The sequence below is a fragment of the Scyliorhinus torazame genome, chromosome 18, assembly GCF_047496885.1.
Source record: "Scyliorhinus torazame isolate Kashiwa2021f chromosome 18, sScyTor2.1, whole genome shotgun sequence".
NCBI lineage: Eukaryota > Metazoa > Chordata > Chondrichthyes > Carcharhiniformes > Scyliorhinidae > Scyliorhinus > Scyliorhinus torazame.
Window position 1 is genome coordinate 15,058,934 of NC_092724.1, and position 22,115 is coordinate 15,081,048.

The following is a 22,115-nucleotide window of genomic DNA, read 5'->3' on the forward strand; positions in this document are numbered from 1 at the left end:
ACAGTCACTTAAGACAGCCTTAGTTTAATTCATTCACTGCTGAATTAGCTGGCCTTTCCGAGGGGAGCATTTTCAGAGATTGCAATTGAATTTGATACTGTTAAATTAGAAATGGAAGTTCCGTGTAATCACTATAGTGCAGAAGGAGGCCATTCAACCCATCATGCACCCTTTCCATGTAACCCCATCTAACCTTTGGACACAAAGCATGGTCAATCCACCTAATTTTGGACTGGGAGGAAATTGGAGGAAACCTACAGACACTGGGAGAATGTGAAAACTATGCAGCCAGCCACCTGGGTCGCTGGCGCTAACCACTGTGCTGCCCCAGGTTATTTGGCTTGGTGTCAATTTTGAATGATTACTTTCTGTGAAGCACTTTGGGATGATTACATAGCATTCATTAAAAAGTATAAATAAATAGAAGTTGTATGATTGCAATTCTGAGAGTCCTGTTGCAAAATTTGTGTATACGGTTGTGAGTTTGACTTAATTATGTGGCATTATTCAATATTACAACTCACAATTGGTGAGTTTATCCCCAAGCGTGTACAATCTCACCTGAGGCAGTAAGGAAGTAGATGATCTGGTATGAATTGCTCATTGGCATTCGGCTTGAGTTCCTGCTCCTGATGACTATATAGTGACTCCTTCACATGGACACCATGCGATCTATGTTTGTGTAAATATGGTGATACAATGAAATGCAACATAATAGCTTTTTATACGTGCACTTAATATGCTTTAAATGTTTTTAAAATAACTATACAGAAATGTTTTATTTTTAATTGTTTTTGCCGTTTCCAGGAAGTGAACGTTTCTGTTGGAAATAGTGTAGAATCACAGTTCCAGTTGGATCAGCTAATAAGGTCAGCATTTTAAGTTATTCGAGCAACAATCTTTTGAAGTGTCTTAAAATTATATTCTTAGTTGTAAGAGAAATTACTAACTGTTGTAGCTGTTGTTCCATTGGGCATGACTAGCAATTCCTATGCTTATTTTACCAGTGATGCCAGCACAGACCAAGGTGGAGCCAGTCCACTTTTCTAGCTACCATTATGTCAATGGAAAACATCCTTCAATAAACATAACTAGAAGATGGTTCACTACATCTGTGAAATTCAGAAATCTTGAATACCGTTGTCTTTCAGATTCTGTTTGAAGGCTGCCTTTTGCATCATATATGAAGTCACCTTGATATCTGAGAGTTGCTGAGCTATTTAGATAAAGGAAGATCCTGGATTCGATCACTTGAGCTGGTTGCTGTATTTATTCGGAATACCACTGCTTAGGGAGAAAATTAACTGGACTTCTGGTTTGATCTTTGTCTAGCAATCCTTAATTATGCATATGTGCAGTGTCAACAGGCTTTGTTGTAATGCATGAAGCATGTGACTGCAAGGGAGGCAGGTAGGGGGATCCTGAGTTGAGGAGTCTCAGCCCTTGACCTTGTCCAACAGGTATGAGGTACTTGCTCCCTGTGTGGATGAGGAAGAGGGCTGTAGGGAGGATGCGTTGACTGACCACTGCACCGTGGTACAGGAAGCCATTCAAGAGGGGGGAGCAAAAAGACAAGTGGTAGTTGTAGGGGATTCTATAATTAGGGGAATTGATGGCATCCTTTGTAAGCCAGATCGAGAGTCCCGCATGGTATGTTGCCTGCCCGGTGCCAGGGTGAGGGACATCTCTGATCGGCTTGAAAGGATTTTGGAGAGGGAGGGGGAGGATCCAGTTGTTGTGGTCCACGTTGGGACTAACAACATAGGTAAGACTAGGAAAGAGGACCTGTTTGGGGATTATCAAACACTAGGGACTAAATTAAAGAACAGGTCCTCCAGGGTTATAATCTCTGGATTACTACCCGAGCCACGTGCCAATTGGCACAGGGTTGAGAAAATTAGGGAAGTTAACACGTGGCTAAAGGAGTGGTGCGGGAAAGAGGGATTCCATTTCATGGGGCATTGGCATCAGTACTGGGGCAGGAGGGACCTGTACCGTTGGGACGGTCTTCACCTGAACCATTCTGGGACCAGTGTTCTAGTGAATAGGATAAATAGGTTGGTCACAAGGACTTTAAACTAGCAAGTTGGGGGGAAGGGAAGGGTAAAGCTATGGACAGTATAATGGTTAATGGAGAGCAAGGCAGCAGGTTACGTGACAGGTTATTATGTAGAGATATGGGTTCAAAAACAAGGAAAATTAGGAGAATGGGTAAGAGGAAAAATAAATTGCGAAAAGTTACTGATCAAGGTGATAGGATTCATTACAAAGACATAAAAAACAGCATAAGTGTACTTTACCTGAATGCTCGTAGTATACGAAATAAGGTAAATGAGTTGATGGCGCAAATCATCGTGAATGACTATGATTTAGTGGCCATTACTGAAACATGGTTAAAAGATGGTCACGACTGGGAGTTAAATATCCAAGGGTATCAGACTATACGAAAGGATAGAATGGACGGTAAGGGCGGTGGTGTAGCTTTGTTGTTTAAGGATGGCATCCGGGTAATAGTAAGGGATGATATTGGTGCTATGGAGGACAAGGTTGAATCAATTTGGGTGGAAATCAGGAATAGTAAGGCGAAAAGGTCACTGATAGGAGTAGTCTATAGGCCACCAAATTCCTCTATTTGGTGGCCTATAGACCATTATTTGGTGGTCTATAGGCCACCAAATAGTAACAAGGTAGGGCAGCACGGTAGCCTTGTGGATAGCACAATTGCTTCACAGCTCCAGGGTCCCAGGTTCAATTCCAGCTTGGGTCACTGTCTGTGCGGAGTCTGCACATCCTCCCCGTGTGTGCGTGGGTTTCCTCCGGGTGCTCCGGTTTCCTCCCACAGTCCAAAGATGTGCAGGTTAGGTGGATTGGCCATGATAAATTGCCCTTAATGTCCAAAATTACCCTTCGTGTTGGGTGGGGCTACTGGGTTCTGGGGATAGGGTGCCGGTGTTGACCTTTGGTAGGGTGCTCTTTCCAAGAGCCGGTGCAGACTCGATGGGCCGAATGGCCTCCTTCTGCACTGTAAATTCTATGATAAAAATCTATGAAGGATGGTAGGGCAGGCAATAAGCAAAGAAATAACGATGCATGTAGAAATGGTACAGCGGTTATCATGGGAGATTTTAATCTGCATATCGATTGGTTTAACCAGGTTGGTAAAGGCAGCCTTGCGGAGGAGTTTATAGAATGTGCCCGGGATAATTTCCTGGAACAGTATGTAATGGAACCTACAAGGAAACAAGCGGTCCTAGATCTGGTCCTGTGTAATGAGGCAGGATTGATTAATGATCTCATAGTTCGGGATCCTCTTGGAAGGAGCGACCACCATATGGTGGAATTTAAAATACAGTTGGAAGATGACAAGGTAAAATCAAACACTAGTGTTTTGTGCTTAAACAAAGGCGATTACAATGGGATGAGAGACGAGCTAGCTAAGGTAGACTGGGAGCAAAGACTTCATGGTGAAGCAGTTGAGGAACAGTGGAGAACCTTCCGAGCGATCTTTCACAGTGTTCAGAAAAGGTTCATACCGACAAAAAAGAAAGACGGTAGAAAGGGGAAAAATCGACCGTGGATATCTAAGGAGGTGAGGGAGAGTATCAAATTGAAGGAAAAAACATACAAAGTGGGAAAAATTAGTGGGAGACTAAAGGACTGGGCAGTCTTTAGGGGACAACAGAAAGCTACTAAAAAAGCCATAAAGAAGAGTAAGGTAGACTATGAAAGTAAACTGGCTCAGAACATAAAAGCAGATAGTAAAAGCTTCTACAAATATATAAGAGAAAAAAGAGTGGCTAAGGTAAATATTGGTCCTTTGGAAGATGAGAAGGGAGATTTAATAATAGGAGACGGGGAAATGGCTGAGGAGCTGAACAGGTTTTTTGGGTCAGTCTTCACAGTGGAGGACACAAATAACATGCCAGTGACTGCTGGAAATAAGGATATGATAGGTGAGGACCTTGAGATGATGATTGTAATCACTAAGGAGGCAGTATTGGGCAAGCTAATGGGGCTAAAGGTAGACAAGTCTCCTGGCCCTGATGCGATGCATCCCAGAGTGTTAAAAGAGATGGCTAGGGAAATTGTAAACGCACTAATGATAATTTATCAAAATTCACTAGATTCTGGGTTGGTCCCAGAGGATTGGAAAGTAGCAAACGTGACACCACTGTTTAAAAAAGGAGGCCGGCAGAAAGCGGGTAATTATAGGCCGGTAAGCTTAACTTCGGTTGTAGGGAAAATGCTGGAATCTATCATTAAGGAGGAAATAGCGGGGCACCTGGAGTGAAATTGTCCCATTGGGCAGACGCAACATGGGTTCACAAAGGGTAGGTCGTGTCTGACTAATTTGGTAGAATTTGTTGAGGCCGTTACCAGTGCAGTAGATAATGGGGAGCCAATGGATGTGGTATATCTGGATTTCCAGAAAGCTTTTGACAAGGTGCCACACAAAAGGTTGCTGCATAAACTAAAGATGCATGGCATTGAGGGTAAAGTGGTAGCATGGGTAGAGGATTGGTTAACTAACAGAAAGCAGAGAGTGGGGATAAATGGGTGTTTCTCTGGTTGGCAACCTGTAACTAGTGGGGTCCCTCAAGATCAGTGTTGGGCCCGCAGTTGTTCACAATTTACATAGACGATTTGGAGTTGGGGACCAAGTGCAATGTGTCAAAGTTTGTAGACAACACTAAGATGAGTGGTAAAGCAAAAAGGGCAGAGGATATTGGAAGTCTGCAGAAGGAATTGGATAGGTTAGGTGAATGGGCTAGGGTCTGGCAGGTGGAATTCAATGTTGCCAAGTGTGAGGCTATCCATTTTGGGAGGAATAACAGCAGAATGGATTATTATTTAAATGGTAAGATGTTAAAACATGCTGCTGTGCAGGGGGACCTGGGTCTGCTGGTGCACGAGTCGCAAAAAGTTGGTGTACAGGTGCAACAGGTGATTAAGAAGGCTAATCGAGTTTTGTCTTTGCTAGAGGGATGGAGTTCAAGACTAGGGAGGATATGCTGCAATTGTATAAGGTGTTGGTGAGGCCACATCTGGAGTATTGTGTTCAGTTTTGGTCTCCTTACCTGAGAAAGGACATATTGGCACTGGAGGGAGTGCAGAGGAGATTCACAAGGTTGATCCCAGAGTTGAGGGGATTAGATTATGACGAGAGGTTGAGTAGACTGGGACTGTACTCATTGGAGTTTAGAAGGATGTGGGGGGATCTTATTGAGACATATAAAATTATGAAGGGAATAGATAGGATAGATGTGGGCAGGTTGTTTCCACTGGTTGGGGAAAGCAGAACTAGGGGGCATAGCCTCAAAATAAGGGGAGGTAAGATTTAGGACGGAGTGTAGGAGGAACTACTTCACCCAAAGGGTTGTGAATCTCTGGAATTCCTTGCCCAGTGAAGCGGTTGAGGCTCCTTCTTTAAACATTTTTAAGAAAAAGATGGATGCCTTTCTAAAGAATAAAGGGATTCGGGGATATGGTGTACGGGCCGGAGAGTGGAGCTGAGTCCACAAAGATCAGCCATGATCTCATTAAATGGCGGAGCAGGCTCGAGGGGCCAGATGGCCTACTCCTGTTCCTAGTTCTTATGTTCTTATAAACTGCTGAAACCTATTATTAAGGTCATGTATGAAGTCCAGCTTCTTGGGCAAAGCACCAAATTATGTAGAACTGTGTTGAGCAAGGAGTTGGTTCTTTCTGAGAGTAGGGAAAAGATAAAATTGACAGGGGCAGGAAAGAAATTACCTTTGTTGCTTCAGATTACTGCCTGCTGAAGAGGAAATCATGAGGACTAATTTGCATCTTTGGCTGTTGTATACTTTCAATCTTGAGGCACTATGCCAAAAGAGGGACACCATTAACTCTTGCTGCCCAAACTACCTGCTTGAAAATGTAAGGCAGGCAATTGAAGCCTGGATTGGATTCAATTGCTCTACCTTGCAGAAGCAAATACTGTCTCACTATCACAACCTATGGACAAATAATAGCCATATGGAAGGGGACTGTACGGAAGCTGGTGTCATGTATTCTAGCCAGAGTTAGTGCCTTAGTGTGAGGAAGAAGTTATTTTAGTTTCACTAAGTTTGTTTATTTTCAATATTTCCGACAACAATGTACGCTTAGATGATGTTGAAATAATTAAATAATTTTGAAACCGTGATCTGCAATCTAGGCACAAGCCAACCAAGAGGTTTCAAACCTCAATAGTCAAGAGCTACTCATGTAACTAGCATATCCAAGTTTCTTATTTTTATGTCTACCTCACCGAACTCACCAAGTCTCCATATTTAAGTCTGGGTATATTCTAATGAGATTGGGAAGTGTGGTGATTGGAAGATTTTAAGAAAGTTGTATTATAAATATTGGGATAAATTTTGAGTTAAAAGCCTGAGGGTACAGTGTGTGGCTGCAGTGATCATGGCTTTAAAAAGGATTTTGTTTTGCTTCTCGGGAATAGCAGGTGAAATTGACAAAGGAATGTGTTTTTCAGTCTAGCCCAGTGGACTGGTTTGACTGGGGAGGTCCCAAGGAAGTTAATGTGCTTTTGCAGCCTGCAGAGATGATTTGTGTTTCTTCTAGCCTGTCCAACACTACCTGGCCCTCTACATGTCTTTATATCATTTGCAAACTTAGCAACAATGCCCTCAGTTCCTCCAGATCGTGAATAGTTGTGACCCCAACACTGATTCCTGCGTACACCAGCTGCCATCCTGAAAAAGACGCCTTTATCCCCGCTCTCTGCCGTCAGCCAATCCTCTATCCATGCTAGTACGTTGCCCATAACACCATGGGCTCTAAATCTTATTTAGCTGCCTGCTGTACGGCAACTTGTCAAAGACCTTCTGTATTGCGGGTTGTGTTCTTATGTTCTTGTTTCTTTTTTCTGTAGGGGGGGGGAGGGTTTGTTGAAAATTTGAATAAAGATATTTAAAAAAAATACCTTCTGTAAATCCAAACAGATCACGTCCACTGGTTCTCTCGTTACGTCCTCAAATAATTCAAACAGATATGCAAGGCATGACCTCCCCTTGACAAAGCTGTGTTGACGTAACCGTATTTTGCAGTGCACTTCTTAGTACTCTGCAATCTCACCCTTGATAATGGACTCATCTTAACAACGACTGAAGCCAAGCTAACTGGCCTATAATTTCCTGTCTGTTGCCTCCCTCCCTCCCTCCTTGAACAGGTGTTACATTTGCCATTTTCCAATCCTCTGGGACCCTCCCTGATACCAGTGATCAACACCTGCCATATCCTTGTTTCCCCATTACTACTTCTCCAATCTCATTTTCCAGTAATAATCTTTATTAGTGTCACAATTAGTCTTACATTAACACTGCAACAAAGTTACTGTGAAAATCCCCTAGTCACCACACTCTGCCACCTGTTCGGGTACACTGAGGGAGAATTCAGAATGTCCAATTCACCTATCAAGCACATCTTTCAGGACTTTTGGGAGGAAACCGGAGCACCCGGAGGAAACCAAGGCAGACACGAGAAGAACGTGCAACCTTCGCACAGACAGTGACCCAAGCCCTGGTCACTGGTGCTGTGAAGCAACAGTGCTAACCACAATTGGTGGTCCAACGTCCATAAACTGACCACAGCACCATGGTACATGGCGTCATTCAAGTTGGGGAGGAGAGAAAAGTAATGTTGTCGTAATTGGGGTAGTATCGTTAGGGGCATATAGACACACTGTGACTGGGGTCGAGGATTCCGAAGGTAGTTTTGCCTACCTGGTGCTCAGGTTCTGGATATCTCATCTGGGCTGCAGAGGAACTTAGTGGGAGCCGAGCAGGGAAGCTGGTGGAACAGCAATGCAAGGAGGGGTTTTGAGGGGGTTATTCGGGAGGCACAACAGAAATTCATCCCGAGGAGGAGAAAACATGCTAAGGTATCCATGGCAGACAAGGGAAGTCGGGGACAGCATAATAGCAAAGGAAAAAGCAGACAATGTAGCGAGGTTTAGGGGGAAGCTAGAGGATTGCATAGCCTTTTAAAAGCAATCAGAGGACAGCTTTTTAATATATTTTAAAAAAAACTCTTGCAATCTTTTATATTACTAGCCAGCTTACACTATTTCATCTTCTCTCCCCTTATGGCTTTTTAGTTGTCCTCTGATTGCTTGTCCCCCCCTGCGCATCTGCCTGTTCTTTTGATAAGACACATCCTTGAATATTTAGTTCCCAGCCCTGATGCCCTTGCAGCCACGCCTGTGATGCCCACAACATCGTACCGCCAATTTCCATGTTTGCTACAAGCTCATTTACCTTGTTTTGTATACTGTGTACATTTAGGTACAACACCCTCAGTCCTGCGTTGACCGCCCCCCCTTCTTATAGTTGTCCCCTTATCTGCTGTGCCTGAGGTTGGATTCCTGCTGCTTTCCATACTCTCTGTTCTGTTACTTATTCTGGAAACTTTACTAACCTCTTTTGAACCATTCACCCCTTTAACTAGTTTAAAGTTCTCATCGTTAATCTGCACTTCTACCTTCTCCTTTAACTTGATTGAGGTGAAGACAGTCCCATTGGGACAGCTCCCTCCTTCTCCAGTACTGTCAATGTCCCACCAATTGAACCTATTTCTCCCACACCAACCTTTTGAACCACATATTTACATCTTTAGCCTTATTGGCCCTGTGCCAATTAGCTCATGGCTCAGGTAGTAATCTGGAATTTCTAACCTTTTTGGTTTTGCCCCTAGTTGCTCCTATTCCTTCAGCAGAACCTCTATCCTTGCTCTACTGATGTAGTTGGTACCTACGTGAATCACAACCCCCCCCACTCGAGTCCCTCTGCAGCCCAGATGAGATATCCCGAACACTCATACACACCTCACCTCACACTCTTACACGCCTCACACACCACATCTCTCTCACACACTCATCTAAATATCACTCGCACTACTCACACTCGTCACACCCTCCTGTCCCTAACCACTGGTCAAATTCAAGGTAGTTAATCTAAGAGGTGTAACTACCTCTTGAAACACGGCGTTCAGATAACTCTTTCCCCCTCCCTCCCTGGTGTGTCACAGCATCTGAAGCTCCGACTTCAGCTCATCATCTCTAAGCCGACGTTCTTCAAGCAATCTATAGGTTGTTTTACTAAAAACCACAGTGGTGTCCACCAGCTCTCATCTCTTGCAGGTACAACACATCACCTGGCCCTGCATCTCTATTTTATTTATTTCATTTTTAATTTGTTTTTTAAAAATTCCAGCTGGTTTTTAGATTTTCTAATCTGTAAAATATTTCTCTTTTTACCTTTAATCTGAAGCAATTTAGAATATAGGTAATGCAAATAATCAATTTCGTACCAGCCAATGAACTTGCAGTTTTCCTATGACGTCTCTCCTAGATTGTTTTTCAAACTTAGCCCATTGTCAAGAGGTGTCCCTCTCGGCTTGAATGTTCTTTTTTTTTTTAGAAAATATTTTATTAAGGGCATTTAGAATTTTAACCATCAGATATCAAAAGGAACAAAACAAAACAACACACAACCCCATAACAAACAGGACCTCCTTTCTCAGGCCCCCTTTCCACTGGTCTTCCTAACCGTACTCAGCCCCCCATACCTCCCCCTTACTGACAGCTTAATTTTTCTCTAAGAAGTCAATGAACAGTTGCCACCCCTGCAGCGATCCCCTCAAGGCGAACTTGATTTTCCCGAGTCTGAGAAACCCTGCCATGTCGTTAACCCATACCCCCGACCTGGGGGGCTCCGAGTCTCTCCGTCCTGGTAGGATCCATCTCCGAGCCACCAGGGAGGCAAAGGCCAGAACATGGGCCTCTCTCACCCCCTGGGCTCCCAGATCTTCCGACATGCCAAAGATCGTTACCTCTGGACCACGCTCACCGTTAATACTTCTGACATGACGTCGGCAAACCCCTGCCAGAAACCCCTCTGCTTCAGACATGCCAAAACATATGGACGTGGTTCGCAGGTCCGCCCACACACCGCCAACACCTATCCTCCACCCCCTATCCTCCATCCCCTCAAAGAACCTGCTCATCCGGGCCACTGTCATATGCGCCCTGTGGACCACCTTGAATTGCATCAGGCTGAGCCTGGCACACGCCGAGGATGCATTGACTCGCCTCAGGCCTCTTCCCAAAATCCGGCCTCCAACTCCCCACCCAGCTCTTCTTCCCACTTTCTTTTCACCTCCCCTATCGATGCTCCCTCCCACTCCATTAGTTCTTTGTAGATCTCTGAAACCTTCCCCATCCCTATTCTTACTCTCTACACCACCTTATCCTGTAGTCCCTGGGGCGGCAGATGCGGGAAGGTCGAACCCTGCTTCTGCACAAAGCCCCTCACCTGCAGATACCAAACCCAATCCCACTTGACAGCTGAAACTCCTCCTCCTAACTCCTCCAAGCTCTGGAAGCCCTCATCAATAAAGAGTTCACCAAATCTTTCGATCCCTGCCCATTGCCACCAAGGAACCTCCCAGCCCCCTCCCCCCGGAGCGAACTGGTGATTATCACATCGGTGCCCACACCGATGCCCCCTCCAGCCCCATGTGCTGCTGCCACTGTCCCCACACCCTCAGGGCTGCCACGACTACTGGGCTTGTGGAATACCTGGCCAGCGAGAATGGCAGAGGTGCTGTAACAGTGCCCCTAAACTTGTACCCCTATATGAGACTGCCCCCACCCGCTCCCATACCGACCCCTCCCCCACTACCCACTTCCTGACCATCACTATATTTGCCACCCAATAATAATTTATAAAGTTCGGAAGGGCCAGCCCCCCCCCCCCCCCCCCCTCCAGCAACAACACAAAGAACAAAGAAATGTACAGCACAGGTTTTGCCCGACTAAACTACAATCTTCTACACTTCCTGGGTCCATATCCTTCTATTCCCATCCTATTCATATATTTGTCAAGATGCCCCTTAAATGTCCCTATCGTCCCTGCTTCCACTACCTCCTCCGGTAGTGAGTTCCAGGCACCCACTACCCTCTGCGTAAAAAACTTGCCTCGTACATCTACTCTAAACCTTGCCCCTCTCACCTTAAACCTATGCCCCCTAGTAATTGACCCCTCTACCCTGGGGAAAAGCCTCTGACTATCCAAGAAAAGCCTCTGACTATCCAGGAAAAGCCTCTGACTATCCAACCTATCTGACACCTTCACCCGCGGGGTTTTACCTGCCCACACAAACCCCGAGATCACCGCATTCACTTTTTTAAAGAACGCCTTGGGGATAGAAATTGGGAGGCTCTGAAAGACGAACAGGAACCTCGGGAGCATCGTCATCTTCACTGTGTGCATCCTCCCCGCCAATGCCAATGAAAGTCCCTCCCTCATCTTTTCTACCAACCAACCCAGATTTAGCTTGTGCAGCTGCACCCACTCCCGCACCACATGGATGCCCAAATACAGAAAGCTTCCCCCGCCCCCCCCCCCCCCCCAATCACCACCACCACCTTGAATGGCATCTCCCCCAATCTCTTCTGCTCCCTCGCCTGAATCGCGAAGACCTTGCTCTTGCCCATATTCAATTATACCTCGAAAACCGACCAAATTCCTCTAATATCCCCATAATCCCTCCAATCACCCCCAGCAGGTCTGAAATATACAGAAGTAGATCATCTGCGTATAGTGAGACCCTGTGCTCCACCCCCTTGCACTATCCCCTGCCGTACCCCTGACGTTCTCAAGTGCCATTGCCAACGGCTCGAGAGCCAGGGCAAACAGCAGTGGGGAAAGTGGGCACCCCAGTCTTGACCCCTGGTGCAGCCTGAAATAGTCTGAACTCGCCCGGTTTGTCCGCACACTCGCCACCGTTGCCTGATATAGTAACCGGACCCAGTCCACAAAGCCCAACCCAAACTGCCCCAGGACCTCGCACAGATACTCCCACTCCACCCAATCAAAGGCCTTCTCTGCATCCATGGCGACCACCACCTGTACCTCTCGTCCCTCTGGAGGCATCATGATCACATTAAGTAACCTCCTGATGTTGGCTGCCAGTGGCTTTAATGTTCTTAAAATAGTCATGTGTTGTCACTGTTGCAGCTAACCAGTAGTCATTATAAAAATAGGTTTATCTGACTTCAATTGTTCATTTCAATAGGCATAAATCAGTTTTTAAATAAGGTGCTGCACTTGGCTGTACGTACTGGTTACTTAGTGAATTTTTTTTACTGAGCTGATGTTTAAAATTGTACTGTAGAGGGCTGCTGTGAATTTAGTGGCATGGCAGCCTTATGAAATATTGTTAATTGATTGGGACATTTTGTAAAGATTTAGTTGATCTTTTGGGCATGTTCCATAATTAGCACAGTATAATATGTCCTGTAATATGTAAACAATGGAATAACCCACTGACACACATTGTCGAACTGCTGCTTTGGAAAGTAGTTTATTTTGTTTGCTATATAGATGAACTTCTACTTGTCCATTGCATTAGTCTTCACTGAGCTTCAAAAACATTTCGAGAAGAGTTGCACCTTCTATACACCTCTGCTGCTCATGGCAGTAGTGGCAGCGGTGTGGAAGAGAGAAAGAGGTTGTAACGGGAGGGGGGATAAATGTTGCTTTCTTGAACCATGTGTTATATTGTATATGAGAATTATTTCACCATTCAAATGGGGCAGCAGGTGCTTGAATGTAATTTTGAAAGTCAATTAGATATCCCTCGGGTATTCATTGCATGAGTGTAGTGTCTTAAAATATTGTCAGTTTGTATGTAGTGTTATGACTACTATCATGATTGCTTTGTGCATCTAACTAATCACTCAGATTTATTGAAATTTGTTGCACTGATGATCAGTTCACACAGTATATTGTATGTTTATGCTGCTTTGATATTATACACAGATTCATGCTAAAGTTGAAAGCGCCTGAGGTTTCTACGCATGCAACAATGAGCGATTCAAAAGTAAACTTTCTTGTCACCATCAGACTATTCTTTAGTTCCTCTAAATTATCCTTGCAGTTACCTTTCATTCATCATAAACTCCAACTTCTCCCAAAACGCTGCTGCTCATATCTTCGGGAATGTGTAAACAGTGAACATCACCTGTCCCTCTTTTCCCAACAAGCCTTGTTCATCTATATTTGGCTCTCCCATTCCATGCCTCTTTGTCTTCTGTTTTCATTCCCCAACGCTTTCAAGTAAAGATGAATTCACTGAGTTAAGGAGGCCAAATACATGAATAGATAGATACCTTGAATGCTGCTGCAAACATTATGGGGTTAATAAAGTGGTTACAGATAATTGTTCCGTATTGAATATAGGTTCTAGTACAGTAACAATGATCTGCCCGAGAGCTGGAAGCACTTATGGGAACCTCTAATCTTCAATTCCAAAGTCAAAATTTGCTGCATCAGTGTCAAATGGTATTGGTCATGTGGCAGGAGGGAAGCTATTGCATCACCAGCGGATCATGCGTTTCTTCCTGGAAATAGAACCTAGAGTGGTTAGACATGCTGGCTGAAATTACAGTAAACCCTGGTCATGAGATTTTGGGTGTTTAAAACATGCCCATTAGTAATTTATTAATTGATAAAAAATATTTTACAATGACTTTAATGGTAGTTAAGAATGCATATTTACACTGGGCATTCACTATGGGAGGGGCTGTTAGAGGAGAAAAAAAGGTGAATTAATTGAATTCCATATGAATAGAACAAAACTCCATGAATACAGAACATATCTATAATGAGCATGTTCTTTACCCTGAATGTGAATACAATAAGATGGTTATGGATATTGTGCATGTTTTAAAAGCTTAAAAATAATTCTACCAGTTGCCAGTTTACTTGGCTGAAATAAAATCTAATTACTTCCTAAGAATAACTGTCATTTTACATTGGAACATTTTAAGCTTGGGTGAAGAGAACCAAGGTCATGATTGCTGACTCATCAAAGTTCTGATGTGTTTTGGGGCATATTAATAATGCGAGTTGACTTTTCTGGATACTTGCTGGAATCTGTGATTTTCATTTTCTAGTGAGCATAAGGAAACCAAAGGCAAGACAAATTGACTTGGACTGTATCATGGTCATACTTTCTCAGTTCCAGTATGCTTGTCTGTTCACTTCAAGATGTTTCCACATAAGTAGCAGCAGCCTGTATGCTCATTTGTTTAAAATTATCCTGTGGTGTCCTCAATTTATTTTCTCAATTGGTGTCTCTGGCTCTAGCATGGCAAACTGAAAGGCTGCTCTTTCCTTTACATTTGGAAACTTCTTAAGAGGGATTGAAGCTTATATCATTCCATTGGTGTAGTACATTTTTCTGTTCTTTGTATGACCAGGCCTTCAATCTTCTATAAATATATTTTGGATTTCCATTCTCTATCTGCTGTAATGGCAAGTGTTCTCCCCATCCAGACGGAATAATTCTTTAAAAATTCTGGTTGCAAAATGGAGGGCAGATGGATTTTGTTGTGATGAACAATTGCATATTTGCATTGGGGTTTTGTCATTTGGTAAATCAAGTATAGATTCAATAATTTATGCAGTTGTGTTCAAGTTGAATTTGAGATAAACAGATTGTGATTGGATGTCTTCTGAGGGGGCCTTTCAATCTTGGCTCTTGGTTTAAAAGATATTTCAATATGGCATTCTCTATCTGATAACTTGTCATAAATGTGTAAAAAAGGGACTTTCGGTAGCGGCCATGTCCGAATAGGTCGCATACATGGCAGCTCCCGCCGGGATTGGGGTTTTGGGCCTTTAAACGGGGTGGCAATGGCACTTGGAAGGTGAATACTGGCGTGGGAAAGGACGCTGGAGAGGTTCCCCCCACAGCTGTATGGAGGGAACCAGGAGCGGGGCCGTTAAACGAGCGATTGCGGGGAAGAGAGCGGAGCAGGTCCGGGAGGACAAAATGGCGGCCGGCGAGGACCAAGAAGCGTGGGCCCAGTGGTCGAGAGAGCAGCAAGACTTTGAGGAGCTGCTTCGCAGAGCTGAAGACTGAGATGCTGGCCCCTATGAAGGCCTCCATGGAAAAGATGGTGGAGGTTCAGAAGGTACAGGAGAAGGCGATCAAAGAGGTGGAGAGGAAGGTATCTGAGAATGAGGACAAGATCCTGGCCTGGCGATCAGGGTGGAGGCGCACGAGGCCCTACACGAGATGGCAGGAGAAACTGACTGACCTCGAATTTAGGTCTCTGAGTCACAACCTGCGGATCCTGGGCCTCCCTGAAGGTGCGGAGGGGGCGGACGCGAGCACGTATGTGACTACAATGCTGGGGATGCTGGTGGGCGCGGGGGCCTTCCCGTTGCCCTTGGAACTGGACGGGGCACATAGAGTCCTCGCCGGGGGGTGGGGGGTCAACCCCCCCATCCAGGCTGATCACGTGGAATGTGAGGGGCCTGAACGGGCCAGTCAAGAGGTCCCGCGTGTTCTCGCATTTAAAGGGGTTGAAGGCGGACGAGGCCATGCTGCAGGAGAAGCACTTGAAACACGCTGACCTAAGGAGGGGATGGGTGGGCCAGATGTTCCACTCGGGGCTAGACTCAAAGACCAGAGGGGTGGCAATTCTGGTTAGTAAACGGTTGGCATTTGAGGCAGGGAGCATCGTGGCAGGTAAGGGGGGGCAGGTACATAATGGTGAGTGGCAAGCACCAACTTCGCAGGAAAGAGGCGGTCGGGGGAGTGAGGGATAAGGAAGGTAATACGATGTTGCGTCCAGAAAGGATCAATGAAGTCTTCAAGGAGTTTTATGGGAAGATGTACGAGTCAGAACCCCCGAGGGGTGGGGAAGTGATGAAGCAATTTATGGATCGATTGAGATTCCCAAGGGTGGATGAGGATCGGGTGGAGGGACTGGGGGCCCCGATGGAGTTGTAGGAGATAGTTAAAGGACTGGCAAGTATGCAGTCGGGCCCGGACGGCTTTCCTGTAGAATTTTATAAGAAGTTCTTGGAGCTACTAAGCCCGCTCCTGCTAAGAACCTTTAACGAAGCAAAGGAGAGAGGGACCCCCCCCCCCCCGCTCATTTTGAAGAGGGAGAAGGATCCGCTTCAATGTGGGTCCTACAGGCCGATTTCCCTCCTGAATGTAGATGCCAAATTGCTGGGAAAATTCTGGCTACCAGAATAGAGGACTGTGTCCTGGGAGTGATCGAGGAGGACCACCAAGGGCAGGCAACTGAACACATGTGAGGAGGCTCCTGAATATTATTATGATGCCCTCGGAGGGAGGGGATGCAGAAGTAGTGGCTGCAATGGATGCAGAGAAGGCCTTTGACAGGGTGGAGTGGGGGTACCTGTGGGAAGTGTTAGGTAGGTTTGGATTTGGGGAGGGATTTATAGAGTGGGTCAAGCTACTGTATCAGGCCCCCGTATACGGCGAGTGTGTTCACGAACCGGCTGAGGTCGGAGTATTTCAGGCTGCACCGAGGGGCGAGGCAGGGGTGCCCCCTATCCCGTTACTATTTGCCCTGGCAATTGAGCCGTTGGCCATAGCGCTGAGGACTTTGAGGAACTGGAGGGGGCTGGTCCGGGGGTGGGAGGAGCACCGGGTTTCCCTCTATGCGGATGACCTGCTATTGTATATTTCGGACCTGCTAGAAGGGATGGGGGAGGTCATGCGGATCCTGGGGGACTTTGGGAGCTTCTCTGGGTACAAGTTGAACGTGGGGAAAAGTGAGCTGTTTGTAATCCACGCGAGGGGTCAGGAGAAGAAACTGGGGGAGCTCCCGCTCAAGATGGTGGAGAGGAGCTTTCGTTATTTAGGTATACAGGTGGCTAGGAACTAGGATGCCCTACACAGGCTCAATTTATCTCTGCTTGTAGAGCAGATGGAGGGAGACTTTAAAAGGTGGGACATGCTCCCGCTTTCCCTGGAGGGAAGCGTGCAGACTGTGAAGATGACGGTTCTTCCCAGATTCCTGTTTGTTTTTCTCTGCCTCCCCATTTTCATCCCCAAATCCTCCTTCAAGCGGGTGAACAGGATTATCACTGGATTTGTGTGGGCAAACAAGACACCGCGAGTCAAAAGACTGCTCTTGGAGCGTAGCCGGGGGGGGGGGGGGGGGGGGGGGGTTGGCACTGCCGAACGTCTGTAGCTACTATTGGGTGGCTAATGTGGCCATGATTAGGAAATGGATAATGGAGGAGGGGTCGGCGTGGAGGCGGCGTCATGCAGAGGCACCAGCCTAGGGGCACTAGTAATGGCACTGCTGCCGTTCTCGCCGGCACGATATACCACAAGCCTGGTGGTGATGGCGGCACTGATGGTCTGGGGTCAGTGGAGGAGGCACAGGAAGGAGGAGGGGGCATCGGTTTTGACCCGGATACGGAACAACCATAGATTTGCTCCGGGCAAGATAGACGGGGGTTTCAAGGCTGGTATAGGGCAGCATTAGAAGGATGGGAGACCTGTTTATAGAGGGGACTTTCCCTAGCTTGAAGGCGCTGGAGAAGTTCGGCCTGCCCTGGGAAATGCTATCAGTTACCTTCAGGTCCGGAACTTTCTCAAAAAACAGGTGGGGACTGTTACCCTCCGCTGCTACCCTCTTGAAGGATACAGGACAGGGTAGTGTCTGGCATCTGGGTAGGAGAGGGGAAGGTGTCGGACATATATCAGGAGCTGCAGGAGGCGGAGGAAGCCTCAATGGAGGAGCTGAAGGAGCTGCAGGGGCGGAGAAAACCTCAGTGGAGGAGCTGAAGGGCAAGTGGGAGGAGGAGCTAGGTGAGGTGTTAGATGAGGGCCTGTGGGCTGATGCCCTGGGCAGGGTGAATTTGTCCGCATCATGTGCCAGGTTCAGTTTAATTCATGATGTGGAGATGCTGGCGTTGGACTGGGGTGAGCACAGTACGAAGTCTTACAACACCAGGTTAAAGTCCAACAGGTTTGTTTCGATGTCACTAGCTTTCGGAGCGCTGCTCCTTCCTCAGGTGAATGAAGAGGCATGTTCCAGAAACACATATATAGACAAATTCAAAGATGCCAGACAATGCTTGGAATGCGAGCATTAGGTGATTAAATCTTTACAGATCCAGAGATTGGGTAACCCCAGGTTAAAGAGGTGTGAATTGTGTCGAGTTTAATTCCGTTTAAGGTGGTGCACCGGGCTCACATGACGACGGCGAGAATGAGCAAGTTCTTTGGGGTGGAGGACAGGTGCGCGAGATGTGCAGGGAGTCCGGCAAACCATGTCCATATGTTTTGGGCATGCCCGGCGCTTAAAGAATTCTGGCAGGGCTTTGCGAGGGCTATGTCCAGGATTTTGGACACGTGGGTGAAGTCGAGTCCAACAATAGTGATATCTGGCGTGTCGGAGGATCCGGGAGTGCAGGAAGCGAAAGAGGCCGAGGTGTTGGCCTTTGCCTCCCTGGTAGCCCGGAGACGGATCTTGTTAATGTGGAGGGACTTGAAACCCCTGAGTGTGGAGACCTGGGTTAGTGATATGGCTGGGTTTCCCAGCCTGGAGCGAATAAAGCTTGCCTTGAGAGGGTCCTTGCTGGGGTTCTCCAGGCGGTGGCAACCTTTCCTTGACTTTCTAAGGGAGCGGGAAAATGTCAGCAGCAGCAACTGGGGTGGGGGGGGGGGGGGGGGGGTTGTCTATTTAATGTATATTTGCGTTTTGTATAATAACAGCCACCTAGTTTTGTTAAATATTTTTCGTTTATTTTTCTGTTAGCTAAAAATTCTGGTTGAAAAAAGCTTTAATTAAAAACAATTTGAAAAATAAATAAAATAAATGTGTAGAAAATGATCGGTATAAAAATGTTCTTCTCTGAATCTTTTTTTAAATCAAATACTAGAAATTGAAACTCTCAATACTGGAAATGCACCAGTGAAATGTCTGAGCTTAAACCACCCCTTTTTTCAGCCTCCATGTCTTTTTGGTTTCCATATTTGTTTAAGATAATCTGGTTTATCTCCATGTTGTGAAATAATAATAATCTTTATTAGTGTCACAAGTAGGCTTACATTTGAAGTTACTCTGAAAATCCTCTAGTCGCCACACTCCAGCGCCTGTTTGGGTACACCAGAGGGAGAATTCAGAATGTCCAATTCACCTAACAAGTGCGTCTTTCGGGACTTGTGGGAGGAAACTGGAGCATACGGAGGAAACCCACGCACACATGGGGAAAACATGCATACTCTGCACAGACAGTAACCAAAGCCAGGAATCGAACCTGGGACCCTGGCGCTGTGAAGCTACCGTGCCGCCCATACCCAATGCATGTGATAACTTAAGCTAAAGGGAGTCTTCTGTACTTGATTAAAATATTTTTTTAATGCATTTTTGAGTATTTGTTCTAAATTCAATAAACTTCCCTTGTGTGTTAATCAATTGCCTGTTAATATCAAGGTGTCAGCTTTGATCCTCCTGATTTTCAAAGCATGCTTCAGTTGGCCTGGGTCCATCTTCGGTTAAATCTACCAAGGTTGCTATTCCTGATTGCTACTTATGATCCTTACTGGGGAAAATGCAAATGTAACTATGTGGTGAAAACAATGAGAAATGGGCTGTTATTCCTTCTGTAGTTCAACAATTTGTCAATGTTATATGGATACAGAATCAAGAACTTGAGGTCAACCGGTGTGTGGCATCTTGCCATGAATGTTTGCATTTTGAGAGGAAGGGGAAAAAACTAACTGGAAAAGATCTGCAGCTGAGGAGTGCTTACTCAGTCTGCATGATTTAAATTTTGCGAGTGTGCCATGTGATTTAGGAAATGGCACTCCAAATATAACATGGCTTTTTCAGGAAATCAAACGAAACAAATTACTTGGCACTAGATGTACATGGCTTGCCAGTTTCAATTTTAATTGAAAGACTGACATTTGAGCAAAACAGCATTAAATGAGGACTTCCACCAAGTGAATTTTCTAATTAAAAATGATGAGTAGAACACTGGAAACGAGGAATAAAAAGTGTAAGAAAATGGGCACTGGTTTTATTTCAGGAGTGGTTAAAAATATACACCCCCTTCCAAAACCACACATCAGATTCTCCTTCAGCAGGGATGACAGAGGTACCATAGGAAATGACTAGGCCGCTCGCACAAAATTACGAATCTGGAGGTATCTGAACAAATCTGTTCCAGAGAGTCTCAACTTTTTCAGCAGATCCTCCAGACTTGCAAATGATCCCTCCACTGATAAATCCCCAAATTTCTCCAGACCCTTCGCCTCCCACAAACTAAAAGTCAAGTCTAAGCTTGACAGCACAAATAGGTGGTTAGCACAGATAGGGGTCAATGACGACATGCTGCCTAAATTGCTTCTGCAACTACTGGGTTCGAAGAATACTTTGCTGGAGAAAATGGCAGGGAGGCTATTACCAGTGAACCTAGCTCCTCAGTAGCTTCATTATTTCATCAAGTAGAGTCTGGATCTGTAATATAAAGCAGCAGATCGTCGGCATATAAAGACACCATATGTGGGTCAGTGACTTGAGTCCATCCGCCCTCCATCATCATGCCAAACATCTGTGAAAAATGGCAGTGGGAGTCGGGCCTACCATAAACCCTCCAGCAACCCCCATGACTGAGGTTCTGCTTCCTGCAGTCCTCAAGATCATTGACTTTGCCCTCAGCAACAGAGCTGGTTTAGCTCAGTGGGCTAGACAGTTGGTTTGCGATACAGAACAAGGCCAGCAGGGGGTTCAATTCCTGTACCAGCTGAGAATTCTGACTTCTCTTTCTGTGTACCGGAACAGGCGCCGGAATGTGGCGACTAGGGCTTTTCACACTAACTTCATTGCAGTGTTAATGTAAGCCTACTTGTGCCAATAAAAAGATTATTATTATTGCCAGCTTCAATGTGACCTCAACCTCCAATGAGTCAATTTAGTCACTGCCTCGTCAAAGTCATCTCCACCCCCTCTGACACCTCGCTGTGCTCCTTCACCGTCTTGAGGTCTTTTCCAATTTCTATCTTTCTGACGCAGGGCCCCTCGATCAACTCCGGGGCCCTCGGACATTGCACTCCACTACTTTTCAGACTGCTTATTGAACTCCGTTGATAGCACACCAGCAAGCATGTCCGCTGTATTGGAGCAACCACAGACACTGGAGCAGCCTCCACAATTTTTTCCACAGAGGAGCCACACAAAGCCTTCTGTCTGCCGGTTTCTTACCCCCCAGCCTTTCTTGGTATCTTTCTGATGCAGGCACCATGTGTCTTCAAGTGGATAGGATTTTTCACCAAAATTATTCCCGAATCTGAGCAGAAAGGGCCAAGTTTCCTAATGGGAGCGACTTTGTGCACAACTACTCCTTGCATGCCGCCACTGGAAGTCCCCTTGGAGTGGTATTGTATTCTACATGAACATTTCTGCCAAGAGGGGATGAGAGAATTTAAACCTCTCCCCATGACATTCAATGGCATTACCATCACTGAATCCCCCAGTATCAACATTCTGGGGGTTGCCAGAATGGGAAGATTGCCCAACACCACCACCTCAAGAATAATTGGGGATGGGCAACAAATGTTAGCCTCGCCACATCGCGTGAACGAATAAAGAGGGTAAATTGCAGATTCATTCCGCTGTAAGATAATTTACTGGTAGGGTGAGATTCCTCGTCGTGGAGATACCTGAACTCAATTCTGCTAAGATTCTGAAACGTCTGCCAAATTAAATATAAATTTAAATTTATACTTCAATAGACATAGCTGTCACCACTGGCAAAGACCATTCCTGCTGAGAACTTCCATTCTGTCTCTTCTGAATAATGTGCCGGAATAGTAAAAGAGCTGACACCTTCCCGACAGCATGCTCATTATCACAGTGCTGATAAATAACCTCCCCCTCTTATGCTCTTCAAGCTGTTTATTACTCTGGATTCCATTGAATTGCTGAGAGCAGTTTTTGAGCTGAATCTCAGCAACAATCTTCTAATGATGTCAGTTAAAGTAATGTGTGCAAACTCCAGCACACTAATTTTGAAGGCACAAACTTGCATAGGGGATGAGATCTATTAGCCTCCCATCCTATTAATGGTGGCTTGCTTGTATATTATGAATAACATTTTTCATTCAATTATTGTTAAGCTCCCTTTAGTTGTAATTCTCAATTTAAATTGATGTTCGCATGTTTACCCTATCTTGTTCATCAGTTCATAAGATAAGTTCATAAGATATAGGAGCAGAATTAGGCCATTCAGTCTGCTCCA

General features: G+C 45.6%; 1 protein-coding gene across 15 annotated transcripts in view; it reads left to right on the top strand.

Annotated features, from left to right (window-relative positions):
- gng7 (guanine nucleotide binding protein (G protein), gamma 7) overlaps nt 1-22,115 on the top strand; it is a 310,055-nt gene that overhangs the window by 46,349 nt on the left and 241,591 nt on the right. For all 15 annotated transcript variants that reach the window (XR_011936079.1, XR_011936080.1, XR_011936083.1 and 12 more), the window contains exon 3: nt 808-869. The gene's annotated coding sequence lies outside the window, so the exon portion shown is untranslated. The remainder of the gene's footprint in view (nt 1-807; nt 870-22,115) is intronic.